At 46.7% G+C, this 20,334-nt stretch overlaps 1 protein-coding gene across 10 annotated transcripts in view; it reads right to left on the minus strand.

Moving 5' to 3' along the window:
* The window catches only part of LPP (LIM domain containing preferred translocation partner in lipoma), a 311,612-nt gene extending 294,843 nt beyond the window's left edge, over nt 1-16,769 (minus strand). For all 10 annotated transcript variants that reach the window (XM_057427444.1, XM_057427446.1, XM_057427441.1 and 7 more), the window contains exon 1: nt 14,234-16,769. The gene's annotated coding sequence lies outside the window, so the exon portion shown is untranslated. The remainder of the gene's footprint in view (nt 1-14,233) is intronic.
* Between the last annotated feature and the right edge of the window lie 3,565 nt (nt 16,770-20,334).

Raw genomic sequence — 20,334 nt, forward strand, 5'->3', positions numbered from 1 at the left:
AGCTGGTTTTCCACCCCCCCCACCCCCCTCTGTTCTCCCAACACACACCCACACTGCCAAAGCTTTCTATGTATGTTGTTTTTCATCTGCCGGCAGGGCCGTGCTGTGGATGCTCAGGGATTTTGCACGGTCATAGCAGTAAGGGCGTTGTGCAAGGTCAGGTCTCACTGCAGCCAAGTCTTCTCTGCTAGCAATGCAGGAAAGCTGATAGCCTTCCCTTGGCATCAACTGCCCAGCCACAGGCAGAGGTGGACACTGAGCTGGATGGAGGTGGTCTGAACTGATCCGATGTCCCTGCCATAAGCCCAACTTCCAGCTACAGCAGGGAGGAGACAGCCCCAACACATGTCCCTGCCACTTCTCTCTTGTCAGTAAAACACTGAAGGTCCATCTCCAGGTTAGAGGAAGGTACAGGCTTAATCTCATTTGAATTATCACTTGCATACCCTTGCCTGGCAACAGTAAGTGGGTCCAGGCCAGAACTGCAGGGTGCCAGAAATGGGAGACCTATATGAAAACCCTGCAAACATCCATCTGCTTCTGACATTAACAATGGACTGAAAGTGATAGAAAAACTTGAGGTTTTACTTTGGTACAGATCCAACAGTCCCTGGTACCTTCTGTGAGCATAAACCCACAACACTCTTCTGCTCCTGGACTGCCCCTGAACAGGAAGCAAAAACCCTCTGCCCATTCAACACCTCCCCAGGCAGCAATGTCATGGCACTGGACACTCACTGGGCCAATTCCGTGATGCCACAGGCTGCCTCCAGTCCCTACAGCAAAACCTCCCCCAATACCACCACAATTCTGCAAAGAGCTGGCAGACAAGGACACCTGGGCAGTGTGGACAACACCCTACCAAGCCACAGGCAAACCTGCCAGGCTCAGACAAGTAACAAGCCCCAAAGACACTCTTCCTACCTGGTCAATCTTTCTAAGAAGTGACTTCTTCTAATCCCACTTTATACATATTTGCTGCTCCAGTGATCATTTTTTTCCCTCCTTACCAGTGAAACGGGTGATGGATTCACATCCAAAGCCTACATCCTCACCCAGTTTAGACTACCCTGCTTTCAGTTACAGGACAAGCATCCCACCCCAGCACAAAGAAGAGGATTTGAACATAGCACTGATAACCTCACAGGATAACCTGAAACAAGAGACCCAGGTCAAGGTTTCAGTGTGACTTTTCCCATCTCTGTTGCCTTTTCGGTTTTCACTGCCTTGCCTTCTTTATAAGCCCAAGAACTCTCTGCAACTGAGGTAAAACCCCCAACATGTTCTACAGCCCTTCTGAAAGACTCCACCCGAACCCAGCCCAAAGTATGAGCAATGGAGAATTAGCCCTGCGTGTACAAGCAGAGCTTGCTAGTGATGCCAGAGTTCACCCTTTGAACACTTCCACCATAATGTGGCTGGCACAGGCAGTACTTCACAACCACAACAAAAAAAAACACAGTTCTGCAAGGACGCGCAAAAATGGGACCTGCCCACACTCCAACAGGCCCTGGTGATGAGGCAGCACTGCCAGGTCCTCAGCCGATGAACTGAGAGCCAGGGAACCTGAGAGCTACTCCCAAAAGAAGGTAATTTCTCATTTGTTTCCTATCCTACTCTGTCTCGTGCAACCGAGACTGGTCTGACTCATAACAGGTTTCCACAGGGCATGACACAACAGGTTGACTTGCCTTGAAATAAAACACCAGCACATGAGGTGACTGTGTTTTGGCCAAGAAGCACCCAAATTCAAGACAGCCCTCAGAGGCACAACTCCAAGATCAGTAATTGCTAATGAACATCTTGCTCATCAGCTCCATGTAGTCCTGCAGCCTTTATTTTGCCTTCCTTCCAGCTGGAAAGAAAGTTCATTGAGAATGAAAGCTAGTGACTCGCAGGGAGGAGTGACAGATGCTGCCTGCCTGCATGTGTGAAAAACTCTGACAGGCAGAAATAACACACCTCACATGTCTTATGGTGGCAGCGAAGAAATAAATAATCTAATAGACTACTAAGGCTCATAGTAATAATATTGTGCTCCCTTTTCGGAAGCCACTCCCCATGCTGGATGACATCTGCTATGGTATAGATGTTCATGGAACAGGGAGATATTTTTAAATCTCCCAATGTGGCACAAAACTGTGAGTGCATCAGCCAAAATACCAGCCACCATAGCATTTATATATAGCCTTGCACATACTGTCTATAGATGGGAATGTAGACAGATACATGGTATCTAGCAGCATTACCAACAGACATTCTGCTGCTGGCCTTAAAGTACTTCAGAGAAGAAATTTCCCAGCCAGCAGCCCCATGCATCTCTCCATCGGCTCTTGCTCCTCAAGTATTTTAAGTCCTGCATCTAAATTCACAAGGATCATTGAATTCTGCCCCATGCGTCTCCTCTGTTACAAGGCACTGCAGTGCCAGTGATAGCGTTTCCCCACACCCTGAGTACTCACCTTCTGAACCAGAACCATGGGCCCCAAAACTTCCTCCCTCCTTGCTGACACAGGTCCTAAGAAAGGCTGAGATGATCTTCAAGGCAGTCTAATTTACTCAGGGACACTTCCGTCTGACACATGCAAACTCTAGGTATGATTCCTACTGGAGGCAGGAACAAACAGCTGCTCCTAAGTACAGAAAAGGACTTGCAAGCTCAAAACTAGCAATACTTCCCTGTGGAGCACCTGCAACTGCTTACCAGGAACTCTACTGGCACCCAAGTTACTGTAGGGGAAGAAGGAATAAAACTGTTTTGCAAAAAAGTGGCTTCAGATAGTACAATACATTTTCTCACTAGCATCAAACATGCATCAGCATTTCAAACAGGACCACAGCCTTCAGAACCAGGTTGATGCTAAAGCTCTTTATACAGTTATCTGCCTAGTAATAATAATCCCAAACAGCACTCCTTGCCTGGCTGTCTGCCAGACCACATGCAGCCTCTCTGCCTTTTTTTTTTCTTTTAGTTTTTTAAACCTTTTCAGACATGGAAATGGAAATGTTGACTTTAAGAAACACAGCCTTTTCTGTGAAACAGAATGGCACTAGCTGAGACTTCTTTTTTGTTGTTGAGGAAACCATGATTCAGGGGCCAGGGAGGGGAGACAAAGGGGAAAACTCCTGTATTTTGCTCTCACATGTGCTTTATTTTGTCCTCTGACAGGAAACACTGAGAAAGGGTCTGACCTAGTTGCTGTCAGCTGCAATGGAAGTGATTGTATTAGCTCCATCTGCTTAATGTGGGCATTATTCAAGACTGCAAGGACAATGATTTGGAGACAAATCAGAAGTGACTGGTGGGTTCTCGAGGGACAAACGGAACACACTTGTGCACGACACAAGCAATCCACAATAGCGGGATAGTCTCAAGGCTGGAGGGAGGAAGGAAAGAAAGGGAGGGCTGAACATTTCCACCTGTTTTTCTAGGGACAAAAAGATATACAAGGAGAGTGCAGCTTGCTCAAACAGTTCAGAGTTTGCTCCACATTTATTCCAGTATACAGAAGCAACAAAAGACCTGCGCAGTGATCCAGCAGCTACAGCTCATGTCAGCTTTCAAAGCCTTACAACTGCAAAGAGTTCAACATGGTTCCGTTATATTCAGAGGAGGGCCTTGACAAAGCAGGCTGGAGGTACCACACTTCGCCATTCACACCTGCTATGGATCTGTCCCCATGCACCACTGAGCCACACATGGGGTAGCTGTACTGAAGCAGGTCCTGCAGGCCATTCTTTATAGCTAGTCCTCTTGTGAAAGTACTATCAAAATAACAAAGAAGCTTCTGACAAGCATGTGGGAATCAGTACAGGGTGAAAAAACTGCTGCAGAAGTACCGCAGAGGCACTTAAGTTGTGTTTAAAAAAAAAAAAAAAAGATTAATTGAAAAAGGGGAAAGGGGGGAAAGTGTATGTTTGCAAGTTCCAGCACAAGCAGAAAGCCACAGGTCACTGGTGTAGCTAACTAGGAGGGCAATGGAGGTGTTTGCTGCGCTCTTCTAAACAAAGCAATGCTGTTTCTGAGCGGGTGCCTGCTATCACTGCTCAGCATAGTGATCTGAAACACCCTTATGCCTCTCTTTTTTTAATCAAATTAATTATACACAAAAGGCATTGTGCCCACAGCAGGCTGCTGGTATATCAATACCAGTAAGACCCTGTGAGGTTTTAATAGGCAAGTCATACCAGCAAAGGTTTTATCACCACCTGTTCTGCCTCCACCTCTGTATCCCATTTTCCAGCAGTTTTCCCTCCGACAACTTCACTGGCTTTCAGCTGAATAGCTGCTCAGAGACAGCAGCCTGCTTGCAGACATAGCATGTACAGCACAAATGGAAGAGCAGACCTTCAGCCCATGCTGCAGCTTATTCCTCTGGGATTAGAGTAAATAACATCTTGATATCTCGTCCAAAGATCTGAGAAATACCAGTGTCTATACCTGTCCCTTTCAACTGCTTTACATTTGTAAACATATGTAGCCATATACATACACAGTGATGCCAAATTATACCCAACCAAAACAAATTACATCAGGCATCGGACCTTCGTGACCCAAATGGGTAAATGTTCCTATGAATTTACCACTTTTATCCCTACACAATCAGGGACGTGGAAGCAAGCCAGGAACAAAGGCAGGCATCGCCCTCTGCAAACACCTAATGAACTAACTGGAAACACTAAGCCCCACACCTTTGGAGACATCCCCCTCCACACCCAAATGGGGCAGGCAGTTAGAGATGAAAAAGACTCTCCAGGAAAGCTCTTCTGTAGAAGCTGATATTTCAGCTATTAAAGAAGTTTCTGTTTAAACAGATATTAATTGCACATGCTCAGGAATTTCTCAGTTTTATCGCTTAAAAAACACCCAAAGCCACTTTGAGCCTTTTTCTTTTTTCTCTCCCTCCTTTATTTGCTCTGTAAACACATTTGTGTGCACCCTGGAACCTATAATGTTCGGGTTTTGTGACAGCAGCTTTGACGCAGAGCAGCAGCTACTCAGACAGCTCGCTGGGGATGGCAAACCATCCTGGATCCTGCCCCTGCCATCAAGGCACACCACAGTGCAGAACCCCACATTGTCCAGCTCCTTTCAAGACCTTCTCCCAGTGCAGGATGAAGTGGAAGATGTAGTTGGTGCCGTCTGTTCTAGCAGATGACATTACCAGGAGTGCATGCCCATGAACTCGGCCCCGTCCCTTGCAAGTTGAATTTCTCTCACCAAAACCCTACCTATTAGCAGTGGAGTTTATTTATTAAAGCAGCATAGCAAGTTTACCGGCAGATCAAGGTCTCAACTGCAGCAGGTGGAAGATGTGCTATAACCACAAATACTTTGCAGCCTTTTGAAGGCTGCATATCACTGACGTCGGCTCAGTGATATGAGCCCAGTGGTATCTCCCACCCCATTCCCAGGCACGCGTCACTTGCCATGCCATGCAAGAGCAGCAGATGGGTACCACCTGACGGAAAGAGCCCCAGGAGAGCACTCTCCTGTGCACTGATACAATTATGGCTAGCTGCTACAATAGGGCTGCCTAAAACGATGGCCCTGAAGATAGCAGGAAGGACAGGATAAAGGAAGTCAGGAAACTTGGACTAATTCCATACATACACATGCCTACCTACACGCTTATATACATCTGTGCCCATCAGTGTAGCTTTGGACAAGTCCCTTAGCCTCCCTTCCTTACTGATCGGTAAATGAAGGGTAATATCACTGCCCTAACCATAGTTTAAAACCCAAGGACTGTGTAAACATCGCAGGTAAGAAAAAGCCCAGTTTCTCCATGTCCACCCATAACTGTAAATGGCAAAAAACTTCATCCAGGACACACCACTGAAATGTCTTGTCAGCCCAAGGGAGCAATCAATGGCACTATCCCAAAGGGACTGCTGGCAAATATCCCACGATACTTTCTATTATATCCCTTTATACTGCCTTATGCCTTGCACATCCATTGGCCTTCCTCCCAAACCACTGGCCTTCCTCCCAAAGAGGAAGGCTGGGAGTGACTCCTATCATCAAACAGGTCTGCTTCTTCAGTGACATGAAGTTACCTGACAGCAGCCAGGAATCTCTTCCCCCTCTGAAAACAGGTCATCTCCACCAAGTTCAACTTCAGTCCACCCAGAATGTAAGGTCTGAACCAAAACTGAGACACCTTTTTGCTGGGCTGGCTATGCCACCAACCTGCACACACAAAGAGACATCACCACTAGGGCTAGTAAGCATCTGCAACACCTCAAAGGAGGGGGGAGTGGGAGAGGAGAGTCATTTTTGGCAATGAAAATGTAATGGAACATTCTGTATTGATCTATTGTGGAATGAGTCATTTTTAGAGTGACTCGCCTCCTCTTCCCCTTGTTTCCCCACCCTCAAATTACAGACTGCAAGAAATGAGCCGAGATAATGGGCAATTTCAGATGTTCTAAACTCAGGCTCTTCTCCTGCTGGAACAGTATGCCATGACAGTAGATGGACTGAGCTCAGGAAATGTCCTTCATTTTCACATGCCTTTTACTGGCTACAAAAGAGTTGTGTCTAACTAACAGACAATTAGGAAAGGACTAGAAGGATGAGGGACTACTTTGGAGAGTAAATGAGTAATCGGAAGAAAGATCTGGAAAGCATCAACAGTGAAAGGAGACCCAGAAGAACTGATAGGGATCAGATATGAGCCCCCATAAAAAATAAGCAAACTGGAGGGGGATCAGACTGGGGAGAGAAAAGGTCTGGGTGAAGCTACCACTGCTGCTTCAGGAGAACTCTGTGGACTTTCCAGTCTACAGGCACTTGCCAGCATATAAATACCAAACATCAAGGATAAATACTTCCAAAGAGATGAGGGAAAAACCAAACCAAAACAAAAAAAGCAATACAGAGAAGGGGAAATATAGCTGGCAACAGTAAATTCTCCCTTCATTCCTTCAGTCCTTGAGGATGAAACAAAGCCTCTCAGGAAGCTGTGGAAGTCCAAGTATCTCTTTAAGAAACTGAAAGATGCATATATAGGAACTAAATGACCAGTGAGTTTTTCAGCTCAGTTCCATGGAAGTTAGCGTAAAGATTTTTTTACTGGGGGATGGGTATGGCAAAACATAAACAACTGATTCCACCCATATCCCATCAGATGTCACTGAAGCGCAACCTGCTGCACTCAAAAACCTACCCATGTGATGTATATCAATATTAAATATATATCTATGTATACACACACAAGTCAATCCCTGATTTACTGTGTAAGTCTCTAGAAGACCCACTTTGATGGCATTAAGCGGAAAGTGGCAAGTTACTTATGCACTTGCCTATTAAAGTTTAGCAATAGCGCACACACAGGATTGCATAAAGCATAACCACCCAGCACCCCACCAGCCACACGGAAGATCTGAGCCCCTCCAAAAGCTCTTCCAGTGCTGGACTTCAGCTAGGATCAATATTCTCCATTCAGAGGAGAAACTGGTACTTCATACACTGGGAGGTGACTCATCATAGTAGCTGAGTTACAACATAGCGTTAAGGTCATCTCTACTCTCATCTACAGCATCCCACAGTATCCCCTCCCACAGATGACTTGCTGCTCTTTTTTTCCCTCCTACTTCTTTTCTCAATTTCTACTCTCCTCTTCAACCTCCCTTCCTTTCAGGTCTTCTCACCTTCTTCCATACCCAATTACCTTCCTCTGTCTATCTGCTCCTTAAACACCCTTCTCATAACCAGCAACTCCCATCTCAGAAGTCCTTTTCTTCTAGGAATCTGCTTTATCTGGAGTTTAATCTCCAGCCATTACCCATGCCCTTCCTCCCCCAGCCCTCAAGAGCATATCTGTCTGCCTTGAATTGCAAACTCGTTAGGAAAAGGATTGTCTTCTTCCCCACTTGAAAAGCACAACATACATTTACAGGGCAGGTAAATGACAAATAAGCGGTCTCTGTGTTACCAGCCTGGGCTCCCTCCACCAAGCTCCCTTGGTGTTTCTCTTCCCTCTGCTGCAAACTAACCTACCCATAAATCTTTTTCTTCTTTCTCTCTCAGTTACAAGGTTATCACGGATATTCATCAGCGTTGGTTCAAAAACAGTTAAAGGAGGTGGGGAAACCAAGGGCATTTCCCAACGCTGGTCTCCCATAAGCTGAAACCCCAAGATGTAGAGAAATTTGTGAGAACACCACAAGGGGAGAACATGGACAGACATTACTCACTGGGATTATTTCAAATGCTGCATGCCTCATTTCTATTCAGTTTTCAGTGGGTTTCTGGGCAAGCAAACACACACAGCTGTTCGCTGGGTGAGCATCTACAACAGCTTCCACCAGCTGAGTGTGCATCTGCCATTGGAAGAAGGTTGGAAAAAAGGCAAGTGGGCTGTTGAAATAGAAAAGCGGGGTAAGAAAAAGTCACCCACAACACACAGAGCATCAAGAGGTGACTAAGAGGCAGCCCATGCTCCAAAGACAAAAAAAAACAACAGGGAATCCACCCCCCCACCATCCATATCAGAGCTGAGCCAATGCATCAAACCTGCTGGTTGCCCATATGCAAGGGGGGATTTGCATAGCAGGAGTAGCAGTTCTCAGGGATCAATGTGATTAAAAATGCTCATTCAAACAAAGAGGGCAAGAGTCCTTGCTAGACAGTTCACAGAGTTGACCCTATCAGCTAGTTTCTTATCTCAGGAGAACCTGAGTTGTCTGGGGTTTCCCAACAGCTCAAGTTGCTGCTCTCTGCCCCCCTGCATTCCTCCACCATGTGAACTTCACCCCCCACCTCCCCCTACACACCAGCCCCTCACCTACATGAAGACACTGCCTCTGTCACCTGGAAACACCCATCTCCAGTGCTTTCTCAGCTTTCATGAATTCTTCCCTGGGAACATGCTCAAAAGCTTCGTCCTTCTCCCCTAAAGTCTTAACAACCTCTACGAGATTATCTGATGTAGCTTTCTTACACTTATACATCTCAGTGGAGAATTAGCTGATAACTAACAAAGCACTGCAGGTAGCACATACATCAGAAAGTATAAGTGAGAACACCATGACGCTATGAGAAACCTTATCCAGACCCTTAGGAAAAAGTAGGTTTTGTTACCGGTTTCATCTGAACTCACCAGCTATCCTCAGACTACACAGCAAACAGGAATACCTTTAAGTAAATGATTGGGGGTGGGGGGGAACATTCCAACCATGCTGTGACTAGAGACAGTCACCCAGTCAGAAACAAGACAGGCACAATGAAAATCCAGAACAAAAGTTGAGGATAAAGCAATAGCCTAGAAAACAACAGGAGATCGGGTAAGACCAATCAAACCAACAAGTATCCCCTCCTACACACTGAATGCACTTTTCTGCATAGCAGCATTTCACAAGATAGAGATTGAAGAGCTGCTGCTTAACGCTGCCCCTGGAGAGTTGCCCAGAAGTTTTTACATTGCTTAGCACCCTGTGCATAAAAGGGCAGCAGTGGTGACACTCCTGGTGAACTCCTGCTGGCCAAGCTGTCTGGCAGGTATAGCTAAAAAAGCCATTTTTGGAAAATAGTGCCTTTTTATAGCTTATCTCAGTGCTGACAGCTGCCTCATGTCTCTAGAAATAGCAGGATGTAACAGCCATGTTTGCAGGGACAGATTTTAAAGGTTCCATCTTCTAAGAAACAACCTACACATCCAGAAACAGAAGGCCAGATTTGTTTTGATACTGGAACCCCCTTCCATATGCTAAGCATGCCCACGGATTTGCAAAAACCTTGCTCTGAAAATGGGATGTTCATTCAGCAACAGGCAACAAGTAACTTGCGTCTGCCTTCCTATAGAGTCTGTTCCCAGCATAACCGGCAGCAAAATAGCACACAATTAGGCTGATACTGCCTTTTGCCGAAAATCATTGGCATTTTCTAAGAAAAACAGTGGTGGAGGAGAGCATTAAACACTGGGAAAACAAGTAAAAATACCCTGCAGCTTCAGCTGATCAACATCTCTCCGTTGTTCCTCTTCAGCTGGAGTGAGACAGAGATCCCAAAGCATTGTTATGAATCATTCGAGGTGACAGAGACACAAGCCACAGGCTGTGTTCCAGGTCAGTCCCACTGCTACAAACCCCAACCACATGAGCCTGGAGGAGCCTCTCCAACCACCCTGCCTCCATCGTGTTCATGAGTATGACAGGGATAATGTTATTTTCCTGCCTTTTAGCAATAACAAGCTTTTTTAGGTAAAAAGAGCCCAACTCCCAAGAATTTAGCACTGGAAGAGATAATGCTAAGGATGTAAATGGCTTAGATTGTAACAGGACCTTGCAAATTTTCCACAGTACCACCTTTTACCAGCAACAGTTGGACCAATTGTCTGCAGCATCTTCCTCATTACGAGACCTTTTTTTATTTTTTTTTTTAACTGAATGAAGGGGTACTAAAGACAACGACCTGCTGTGAAATGACCAAAATTCCCATGCAAACAACCCATTAGCAGTGTTCAAATGCAATTTAAATTACTAGTTGCTAAAGTGCCCCTCAATTTCATGGTAAGTTTCCAAGGAAAATTACATGCTATGTACTATTTAATTGATTGTTTTCTACTTCTTAACATCCATTTATTCTCTCCTCCTGTCTTTTCCTTAATTTCAAGGGATGGTAATGACTTTTTGGGGAGGAAAGGGGAACAACTAATGGAGTTGGAGAGGGATTTACCTGAAGAACAAGGATGTAGGAGGGAAGTGACTGCCAAAATCAGGCAGCTTCACTGGAACTTGTCCTTGTGATATTTTTCACAGCAGGGGTGTGAGACAGCACAGCACAAGGACTCTTTCCTCCCCACCACAGGCAGCCCGGCTTTCAAAAGCTGATGTTTCTTTAAAACGAAGTCAAGCAATAAGCACAGTTAACTATTAGAAGACAGCAGTAAAGAAACAAGAGCAACTTCTTTCCTCCTCCTGGGCACGCTAGTCCTTGAACCGACACACTCACTGGAGACAAACAAGTTTCTCTCATTTGGGAGATCTCATCCCAAATGCAAATACCTAGTTCTCAGGGGCAAACTCCCCCGTAAGTTGACTGAAGAATTAGTCTGCAAGTGAGACCTCCTGCTGCTTGCAACAGCTGGTACAGGAGAATGTGTATTATAAAGCTAATAACAACAGACCTGTCTTAAAAGCCTACACTCTATTCAGATCCGAGGAAGAAGCAGCAGTACAATTAGGTGAGGTACCATCTGGAAAGGATGGTGATACATGTTGGGATCATGTCACACACTAGCAACATCTATCAACTTTATGAAATACCCAATACAACTTTGTTTTCCTTTAAGCAACAGACTCAGAAATATTTTGTGTTCAGAGAAGTATGACTTTATTAGAGTAAGAGAGATGGGTTTAACAGCACCACTTGGCTTGAGGCTGTGAAGTGCGCACCTGTCTGTGGGAGCTGAGCATGAACAGTCGTATGGAACCAAAAGATTTGCACTTTTCCCAAGTTTGCCACATGGTGCCTCAGTTTCCACGCCTGCACACCAGGACAATAAAGCTTTCCCCAGCCTGTGGGCACGGTTTAGCGTTTAAAGGGTCTGAAAGCTTTGCCTACAGAAATAGGAAGTATCAGATGTCTAGAGCCATCTAAGCTCACAACCTTGTCTCGCCTTCATCCCTTCCATGCCTCTGTGCGCTGCACATAACTGCATCAGCTTCTCTTACAGGCTGCAGGGCATGTACACCCAGCCCTCAAGTGAATTCCTGAAAGCACCAGAGACACACAGTGACAGTGCCACCAATTTGCCACATCCAGTACAGTGCCAGCCTTGGATCAATTGGTGCAACAGCTGGGATGAAGGATGGGCTGAGAACCAATCCTCCTTACATGGAAGCTAAAGCAAATCCTCTGTATTTAATACATCATTAGAAGTAATTGAGAGTAGCTTAAAAAAGGAAGGCATGGAGCACACCTGAGGTCCAGTGCCATGGAAGGTTTCTCAGACTTGAGCATTTACCAGGTGCCAGGCTGCAGGAGGGAAAAATCTTTAGATAGCTGTATTAATTTACAGGTCAGCCCTTAATGGCTGTGTTCCTGGAGCAGAAGAAAATACACTGTGAACCCTGGTTAGCATCAGTGATCATCACTGGATCTGCCCAGGTCCTCGAGAAATACCAGATGGAAAGCCTTGGCAGCCTGCAGTCCCAGCCGTGGACATCCTCCATCCTCCAACAGCCCTCCCAGCCCTGCCTGCACCCATTGAGGGGACACATAGGCAGCACGTGGGAGCTCATCCTTCACAGTCCATTCAGCTCTCAAGTCACGTCCTTGCAGCAATGAGATGTTGCACAGAGAAAGACCGGCACGTGAAGATTAATGGCCCCAGTGTGCTTCCCCGGGCATGCCAGATGAGCACTGCCCAGAGCCCTGTGTTACAGCACTCAGGAACTGCTCATCCTTGTCTTCCAACAGTCTGTCCTGGCAGGCAGGAAAGAGGGAAAACTGAAAGGGGAACAGAACATCACCATTTCCAGTCCCACCATGCTGCCTCCGAAACACCAAGCTCAGCCACAAGCAGCTGGCGAAGCCTGGATGCACCACATCCATGCACCACCAGAAGCAGGGGCTGATCCAGGGCTCAACCAAGCACGGGAAGTGCTGCGCAAGGACAAGGTATCGCCGTCCTGTGGGGCCATGTGTACACACACAAAAGCAAAGCTCAGCACACAAGGAGTGACACAGATTGCCAGCTCACTGCCTGTTACAGCTTGGCACCACCACACATGACACAGAATGGGCTGCTCCCTGGCAAGTCGCTGGGCTGAGGCTTCAGGTGTTGCAACATCTCCGTATGTCTCCCCAGCATCCTGTTTTCCAGCCCATCACCTTCACTGTCTGTTCAGGCCATATACTCTTTAGGACAGCAGCTCTTTCCTTTGCGCCAGTATCAAGCCCATTCCAGTGGGGCCCTGATCCCAAAAGCTGCAGTAATCTGAGTAGCTTGTTGAAACGGCAAGGATTAAAACGCAGCTAAAGCCTACAAGCTCCCAACATGTCCCACCTGCAGGAACAGGCTCCAGCAGTCCCTTCATCATCTTTTGGGGCCCAGTACTTTTCAGCTCACACCCCATCCTTGTGCAAACTAAGACAAGTATCTATCCCTGCCCAGAACAATTAAGCCAGTTTTGCTCCTCAAGGAGCTGCTGCAAATTCACATCTCTGGAAAATCAAACCTCAAACCAAGTATTAATCCCTGTTTAAAAGGGCAAAAGAAAAACAACAAAAGATTTAACTAACAAAGGTCTTAAATTTAAAACAAGGAGAGTATGATAACAGGTTTGAATCAGACTAAAAATACAAGTTAGTTGAGAAGATACAAGTATCACTAACCAGCAATAGGAACTATAAAGGGTTTTTCATCAACACCCCTTCCCAAGTAAAAGGACAAAGTGCAGTACTTTCTGTCCGAGCCACAGGACTGGCTGCTGTGCACCCCCTTGAGCAGTGTTAAAAGCACTCTACATGTTACATGCTCCAAATGACAAGAGGAATGTGGGATGGTGGATCTCCACTCCAGATTCCCCAGTCTGGTTTTAGCTGCCATGAATAAAACAGGAAGCAGAGAATCTTCCAGGTTCCCCCGACACCCCTGACTGCCTGGATAAGCTGCAGTTTCCTTTCAGGAAAAAGAAAGGAAAGGAGGGGGGGGGGAAATAAGAGAAGCAGCCAGCTGCAATACTAGAGAGATTAAAAACTTCACACTAAGGAAAAATAACGAGTAACAGGAAAAAAGACCCTGAACCTTCATCCAGTTACAGCAGCTAAACTGCTTCAGGTCCCTAACAAAACAGTTAAATATTAACATTTGAGAGAAATATATCTATGCATTATGCAGCCTTTTCAACACACACTCTGGCTTAAGAGACAGAAGCCATATTTAACCTATATTTCACTTGCTGACCATACGCATATATACTCATTTAACTCTACACTGCTCTGCTGCCTTGCTGCATAAACCACTGAAAATAAAAGAAAGAGCATGACTGAATGAGAGCTGGCTTAAATTATCTTTACACCTAGGCCTGAAGAAACATTTTGCCTTTGAGATCAATCCACTAAACCAACTTTCCCTGCTACAGAAGGTTTCATAGGGTCCCTTGATGTTGACTGGAGATTCACATGCCTACCTCCACCCTCAATGCACACACTTCAATGCAATCCGACTAAACAAAACAAAAAATCCCAAGCTGCTTGCTAAAGCAGCAATGATGCACTTACCAGCATCCAGGCAAGCTCCTTCGCTAACACACTTCCCTCCTGAGCAGATCAAATTTGGAACAAGGTCCAGGAGCAGGAGAGAACTAAGAACTGACCACAACAAGCTTCCAAAACAAGAAAGGGCGGGGGGGTATGGGGGGGGAGAACCTTACTACAGGAATTCAAATCCTGCTTCCACCAGACCCTGAGTCACCTCCCCTCCCTTGCAATAGATCAGAGCAATGGGTAAACATTTCCAAATATGGAGATCAAAACTCCAAAGGATGTCAAAAAAAATCATCCTTCTCTCCCTGGCTTTGGCACAGGGAGGACTTGCCCCTCTGGAGCCTGAGCTGAGCACATCGCTGTTACTGACCTACACACAGCCTGGACATGGGACTACATGTCACCTTCTTCACCTGTGCGTTGGAGGCTCCTGGATCTATGGGTGACACTGCATCTCTGTCTCATCCATGGGATGCCCGGTGACATGCAACAGGGGCAGCTCCAGGAGATATCACCCCTTGCCCACCACAAACCATCCTTTCATCCCTCACTCATCCACAGAAAACCTCCTAGAACTATTTTTTGGAGTACCCTTTGAAGGTACACAGGCAAATTCAGGCTGTGTTTATCATGATACCAGCTTGGCAGCAGAGAGGGCAAGGCTCAGCCGTCAGTGCCACTGGAGAGGTCCTCGATCTCTGCTGGGACACACAACACAGCATCCCATGGCAGGCAGGAACAGGAGAGCACTCAGCCTCCCCATCCCTAGGAGAGGGGCTTGATGGTCAATGCTTAAGCCCATACGGGAAATTTAGGAGGCAGAACAGTTAAGCTCAGAGGGCACAACTGTCCCTGCAGAGCCTGCCTGCGCACAGAAGCAATATATCTATGCCACCACTGCCGACCTGCAGGCAGCAGGAAGGTGACTGCTATGCCTGCCAGCATGAGATGACAGCCTCCTCGTAGCTGAAGCCATGGCTCCAGGAGCAGGCAGCCTCTCAGGAATGTGCAAATCAGGACATTTTCAAGTGGAACAGGCTGCTGAGGCGATCCAACCAGACCAGAGTGATTCCCCAGCACCACCCACAAGATGCTATTGAATTTATAGGGAAGGAATTCCAGAGCTGACTCTGCCCATGTATGGCCAAAACAAACTGTAAAAAAGCAACATTATAGTACATCTGGCTTTCGCTGGTACTGAAGCACAGGCTTTGGGAGGAGCCAAAATCCTCCAGTGATAGAGGCTGTACAATTACATCCAGTGACTACGCAGAGGTCAGCGGCCCATGGCAGCATCAGTTTAGCACCCAGTATCACAGGTGATAGACAAACATGTAAATGCTTGCTTTAGAAGAAGAAAATAACCCACCAAATATAAACAAACAAAACCCCCACACTTTTATGCTTTTTAGAATAAGAACCACATTTAACTTTGTGATCCATCATTATCACTGTAAAAAACAAACCTTGCCAGGAAGCACCAGCACATGTCCATTGCACTGACAGTTATAAAGGTGGTTATAAAAGCTTTAAAGAGCAAACAGCCCAGGTGGCACTAAGTGGTACACCAGGACAACATCAATGCAATGGAGGCTGGGACCAGCTCTCAGTGGGCAGTTAATCAGTTATTTTTCTAAAAACCCACTAAAACCTCCCTTGGAGCCATGTACCCCAAACTGCCTGCAGGGCTACCAGATGCATTCTCTGTGGTCAGAAATGGGAGATATTCTAAGCACTGTAGTCACCCTGGCAGAAGATGCTCCAACACCAAGGTAAGAAGGGTCAGGTAGGTGCAGGTTTTACAAACTCCGACTCAGCTTTCCAGCCCCTTGCAGAAAAAAAATTACCAAGGTATTGCTTGGTAATTTGCAAGGACAAACAGCGGGATGAAACAGGGAATAATGCAAGTCAAGAGAGGGAACTAAAACATGGAGGACAAACACCTAGAACAGCAGAAACCCAATCCTAGGCATGCACCAGCCCTTACTACTCTGAGGTTCTGCAGTATGAACAGATCAAGCTTCTCCTTAACAGTTAAATGCCACTACCTTGCCTGCCCTGCCAGCATGGGAAATATTAGCTGTGTCAGCTTGAGAGGCAAAGGGCTTACCAAACAGGAGAGGAATGCAGGCTGCAGTGGCATATGCAGTGGGGATGTGAAAACTAAACCCAGCGGAACGTGTGCGGATCTCGATGCTTCTGCCTTTGCACAGGGGTCAGGCAGGATACGTTTTACAGCTCTTGGGGTTGAAACCTGGGAATAATGTCTTTGTAACCTTAGAGGGACTCCTGTGCCAGAAACTAATGTAGTTGCTAGAGCGGCTGGGAGCTCAGGGGCCTGAGCACATGAGGACAAGCCATTTCTCAGCTCCTGGCAGACAGCCCAGCACTGCTTTTGAATAAGTGCACGTTGTACCCATCAGGCAGGGAAGCATGTGTCTCCTCTGAGCAGCATTTGGTGATGGGAGACCCTTAACACAGCTATTTCCCCAGCTTCATGTTCCCCAAGAAAGCATTAAGATCTCCCCTCAGTTTCCAAGCTGAAATGCCATTATACGGCTAAGCATGACCTGGCATTCAATGCCTCTCGTTTAAAGCACCTTCTACCCCAAATGACACAGAGGAAAGAAACCAGAGGGATAGACACATCCGTGTCCAGCCACATGCAGCCTAATCAGGAGCTCCCTGCTACATGGCATGACAAGTCCCTGTCCTTGCCACAGTCCTCACCTGGGAATGTAAAAACCTGGGGGCCTAGGAATCCTAGTCAAGCCTCCTGCAGAGCACTACAGATTGTTATCAATCAGGCACCAGCTCAGGCTTGGCTAATTCCACTTAAATGACATTATATAAGCAGGGTGACTGAGAATATTTGATTCATAAAAATGTCTTGAAGGGGCAGAAAGCACTACCTGCATGGCATACAGAATAAAGAGACCGCTGCAGTATCACAGGAACACAGACCATGTAATGCAGACAGTGAGGACCAGGGATGCTCATATGCACGCATGCACAACTACACACACATATGCCTCCTCCCCCGGTGTACACAGGAGCAGACTTGGGACTTGCAAGCTGAAGTCCTATGCAGCCAAAAGTTAACACAAATGTTTGTGACAGTTCCAATTTGCAGGCAAAGACAAAAACCGGGTGCAGAGAAATAAATATAGAAAGAAGTCAGGCAGGCAAAGCAGGTGCTGGCTTGCAAAATCTTGGCCAGAAAGGCTCCCCAGGAGGTTGAATCTGGTAGTTTTGCAACAGCTCCTCAGCAATACAGAAGAGACAGAAAAAGAAAAAAAAAAGAAAAAGAAAAAAAGAGAAAATGAATGCATATGCATTCTTTTATCGCCATATATAGTATATACAGACATTTGGTACATACACCCCCAAGCTCTCATATGCCACCATATAATATATACTGTATATGCACATCTTTGTTTCCATGTGCCTAGATTTGTACAGCGTGTGTGTGTATATATATATATAAAATGTATGTACGTGCATGTGATTACTCCCCAGATCACCTACCCATGTGTGGTACCACACGTCACTCGACAGAGCATGTCTAAAGCCTCAGCACCACAGTCTGGGGTGACTTCTGAAGACTTGCAGCTTCTCGCTGCTCAGCTATCCCCCAACAAAGCCTGTAGGTGCAAGCATCACCCAAGAACCACCAGTTTGTCTTGTATTTTCCAGTGATCCCAATCCACCCAGACCCCTCCACCCTCACTTAGGAGAGGACTTTTCATTTTGGCAGAGAACCATGAACAAGGTGCCACCACCAGAAAAGCCACAGATCCTTCTGGGAAGTTGCCCCTCACACCTGTGAAACACATTTACGTACCGGTTCTCACGCCTTGCTGGTGGGATGAACTCAGAGCAGGGCTTTTGGAGACATGCAGGGCTCCACAGGAGTCACGACGATGGGTTTCTTTCCCAGCCCTGCAAAGAGAGAGATACCCATGTGATGCACACTGGATGGGCCTCCTGACGGCTTGTCTCCAGAACTTGCAGTTTAACCCACACAGCTTCTGGGCACTGCAGCATTTTCCTCTCCAACTTTCTTATACAGAAGCCTCCATACTCCTGAAGTCCTTGCACTCACCAAAAGCAAGCATCACCACCTCAATCTGGGCCAACAACCAGCACCAAATATCACAGCCCAGCCAACAACTTGCATTTCATCAAGCCCATCCCTCCTTTACTGATCTTAAAGCCCCTGAGAATGAAGAAATAAAAGGAAATGTAAAATGAGGCTTAAAACAAGAGAGCACGGTGAATCCATTGCTCATCTCTGACCTTGGGCACAGAGAGGGAGCTAGGAGGCATCGTTTAATTCATTTTGCGGGTTTACCACTACACCACAATCCAGTTCACCAGCACTACACTTCAGCATAGCCTTTTCTCTGAGGAACTCTGCCCTATTTCCATTGGGGACTGTCACACTCTTTCCTGTAGCTGCAAAGCAGGCATGACCCTTTCCTGAAGTGACTGACTTGGTGTTGTTTTTCCCCTCTGCAGAAGATGAAGGTAGAGCAGAGGGGACAGTCACGCCATGCAACTGCTGTCTTTGCGCATGGCATGCTACCGAGATAGGCAGCATCTGAATCACACACTCCTTCCTGCCCCTGCTGGCCCACGGCTAGCATTCCGTCCCAGCCACTTCCTGGTCACTCTGACAGCCCTATCTCTGCTCATGACAGGCACAGGCTTGCCTTGTCATCACCACTAAGCAGAGAAAGTAACTGCTGTTTGCTGCTGTAATGATGGAAATGGGTCAGTTCAAACTTGTGTATACTGCGCCTGGGCTGCTCATGAGCATGTATGTGAGCCCACAGAACCAACATGCAGCAAAATGCAGAAGAATGCTGGTGGCTCAGCTCACAGTCCAGATCCCTCCTCTTTGTCACACCCTGAGGTGGCGGCTTCCTGCCCCTGCCAGCATCACTTGCCCCCCACACCATGCCTGATGCTACAGTAGCCAGGACAGAAGGAGGGCTCTCACCTCTCCCAAGCAGTGGTAGATCTCCTTTGCACCAACACTGTATGAGCAGAATGAGGTCCACCCTGACCCAGGCAGCACTTTCCCAGCTCAGTCCCATGGTTCCTGTGATAGCACCTAGCCCTGAGTCCTCACAGGGCTGGGCAGGTATAGAAGTTCCCACACATCAATGCTTCCCTCAGGTGTGATAAGGACAAATTCAACCAGAGATTACAATGGCCTCTCCTGTTCACTGCAAGCTTGGGATAAAGATGAGTAACTGTGGGGTTTTATTGCTGGTGAACTCAGCCAAAGAACAATTTCTCTCCATTCGTCAAAGAGGAGACAAGTACAAGCAAATATTATGGTTGTGCATGTTTACTTTTCATTTTAAATTGATGTAGAGTTATATACAATTTAGATCCTTAAGGCTCCTGGCAAAATGCCCTTCAGTCTTATCTGCAAAGGCAGAAGACAAAAACATTCCCCTCTGGTTCCAACACCATTTCAATTCAACTCACAACATCAACGCCAGGACCTCCAGGTAAGACAGCAATTCTTGGGACTCAAACCGTGTTTACAAGATCTTGGCTTAGGCTTGTCTTTCACCAGGTTCAACTCACAGAACGTTTACAAGATCAGTTACAGGACCTGGCAGACTTGGCTAGTTGAACCGCATCTTCCTGGCTTCACTTTCCACATCCCTGTCCCCATCACCTTGTGACTGGGGTTTCTGCAGCAAGTCAACCAGGACCCCACATGTCCTCCTTGAGCACTCAGCTTTAGCCTGCTGTGAAACCACCCACCTCAGCAGCAAGCGGTGCCCAGCATGGTCCCAGATGGGCAGCAACCCCCTGATGCCCAAGCAATGCACTCCTTCCCAGCCACACATTCACAGCTGGGCAGGACAGGGACAGCCTGTCTGGTCACAGCAATATCCACCTCAACTGGTCTATCAAAACACTCTATTTACAACCCCGTATCTTTTTCAGAAGGCTGCAAAAGTCAGTCTGTGTCTTTAAGAGCAGAAATCCCCAGAAGACACATGTAGAGGACAGACCCAAGGTACCAGAAGAGCTGCTCTTCATAAGCTCATTATGATGAGCTGCTGCTCATCATAAGCCATCAAGCCATG

This window comes from Pezoporus wallicus, unplaced genomic scaffold, assembly GCF_028554395.1.
Source record: "Pezoporus wallicus isolate ANWC-B61680 ecotype Strahan unplaced genomic scaffold, APGP_CSIRO_Pwel_v1 scaffold_7107, whole genome shotgun sequence".
NCBI classification, from domain to species: Eukaryota; Metazoa; Chordata; class Aves; order Psittaciformes; family Psittacidae; genus Pezoporus; species Pezoporus wallicus.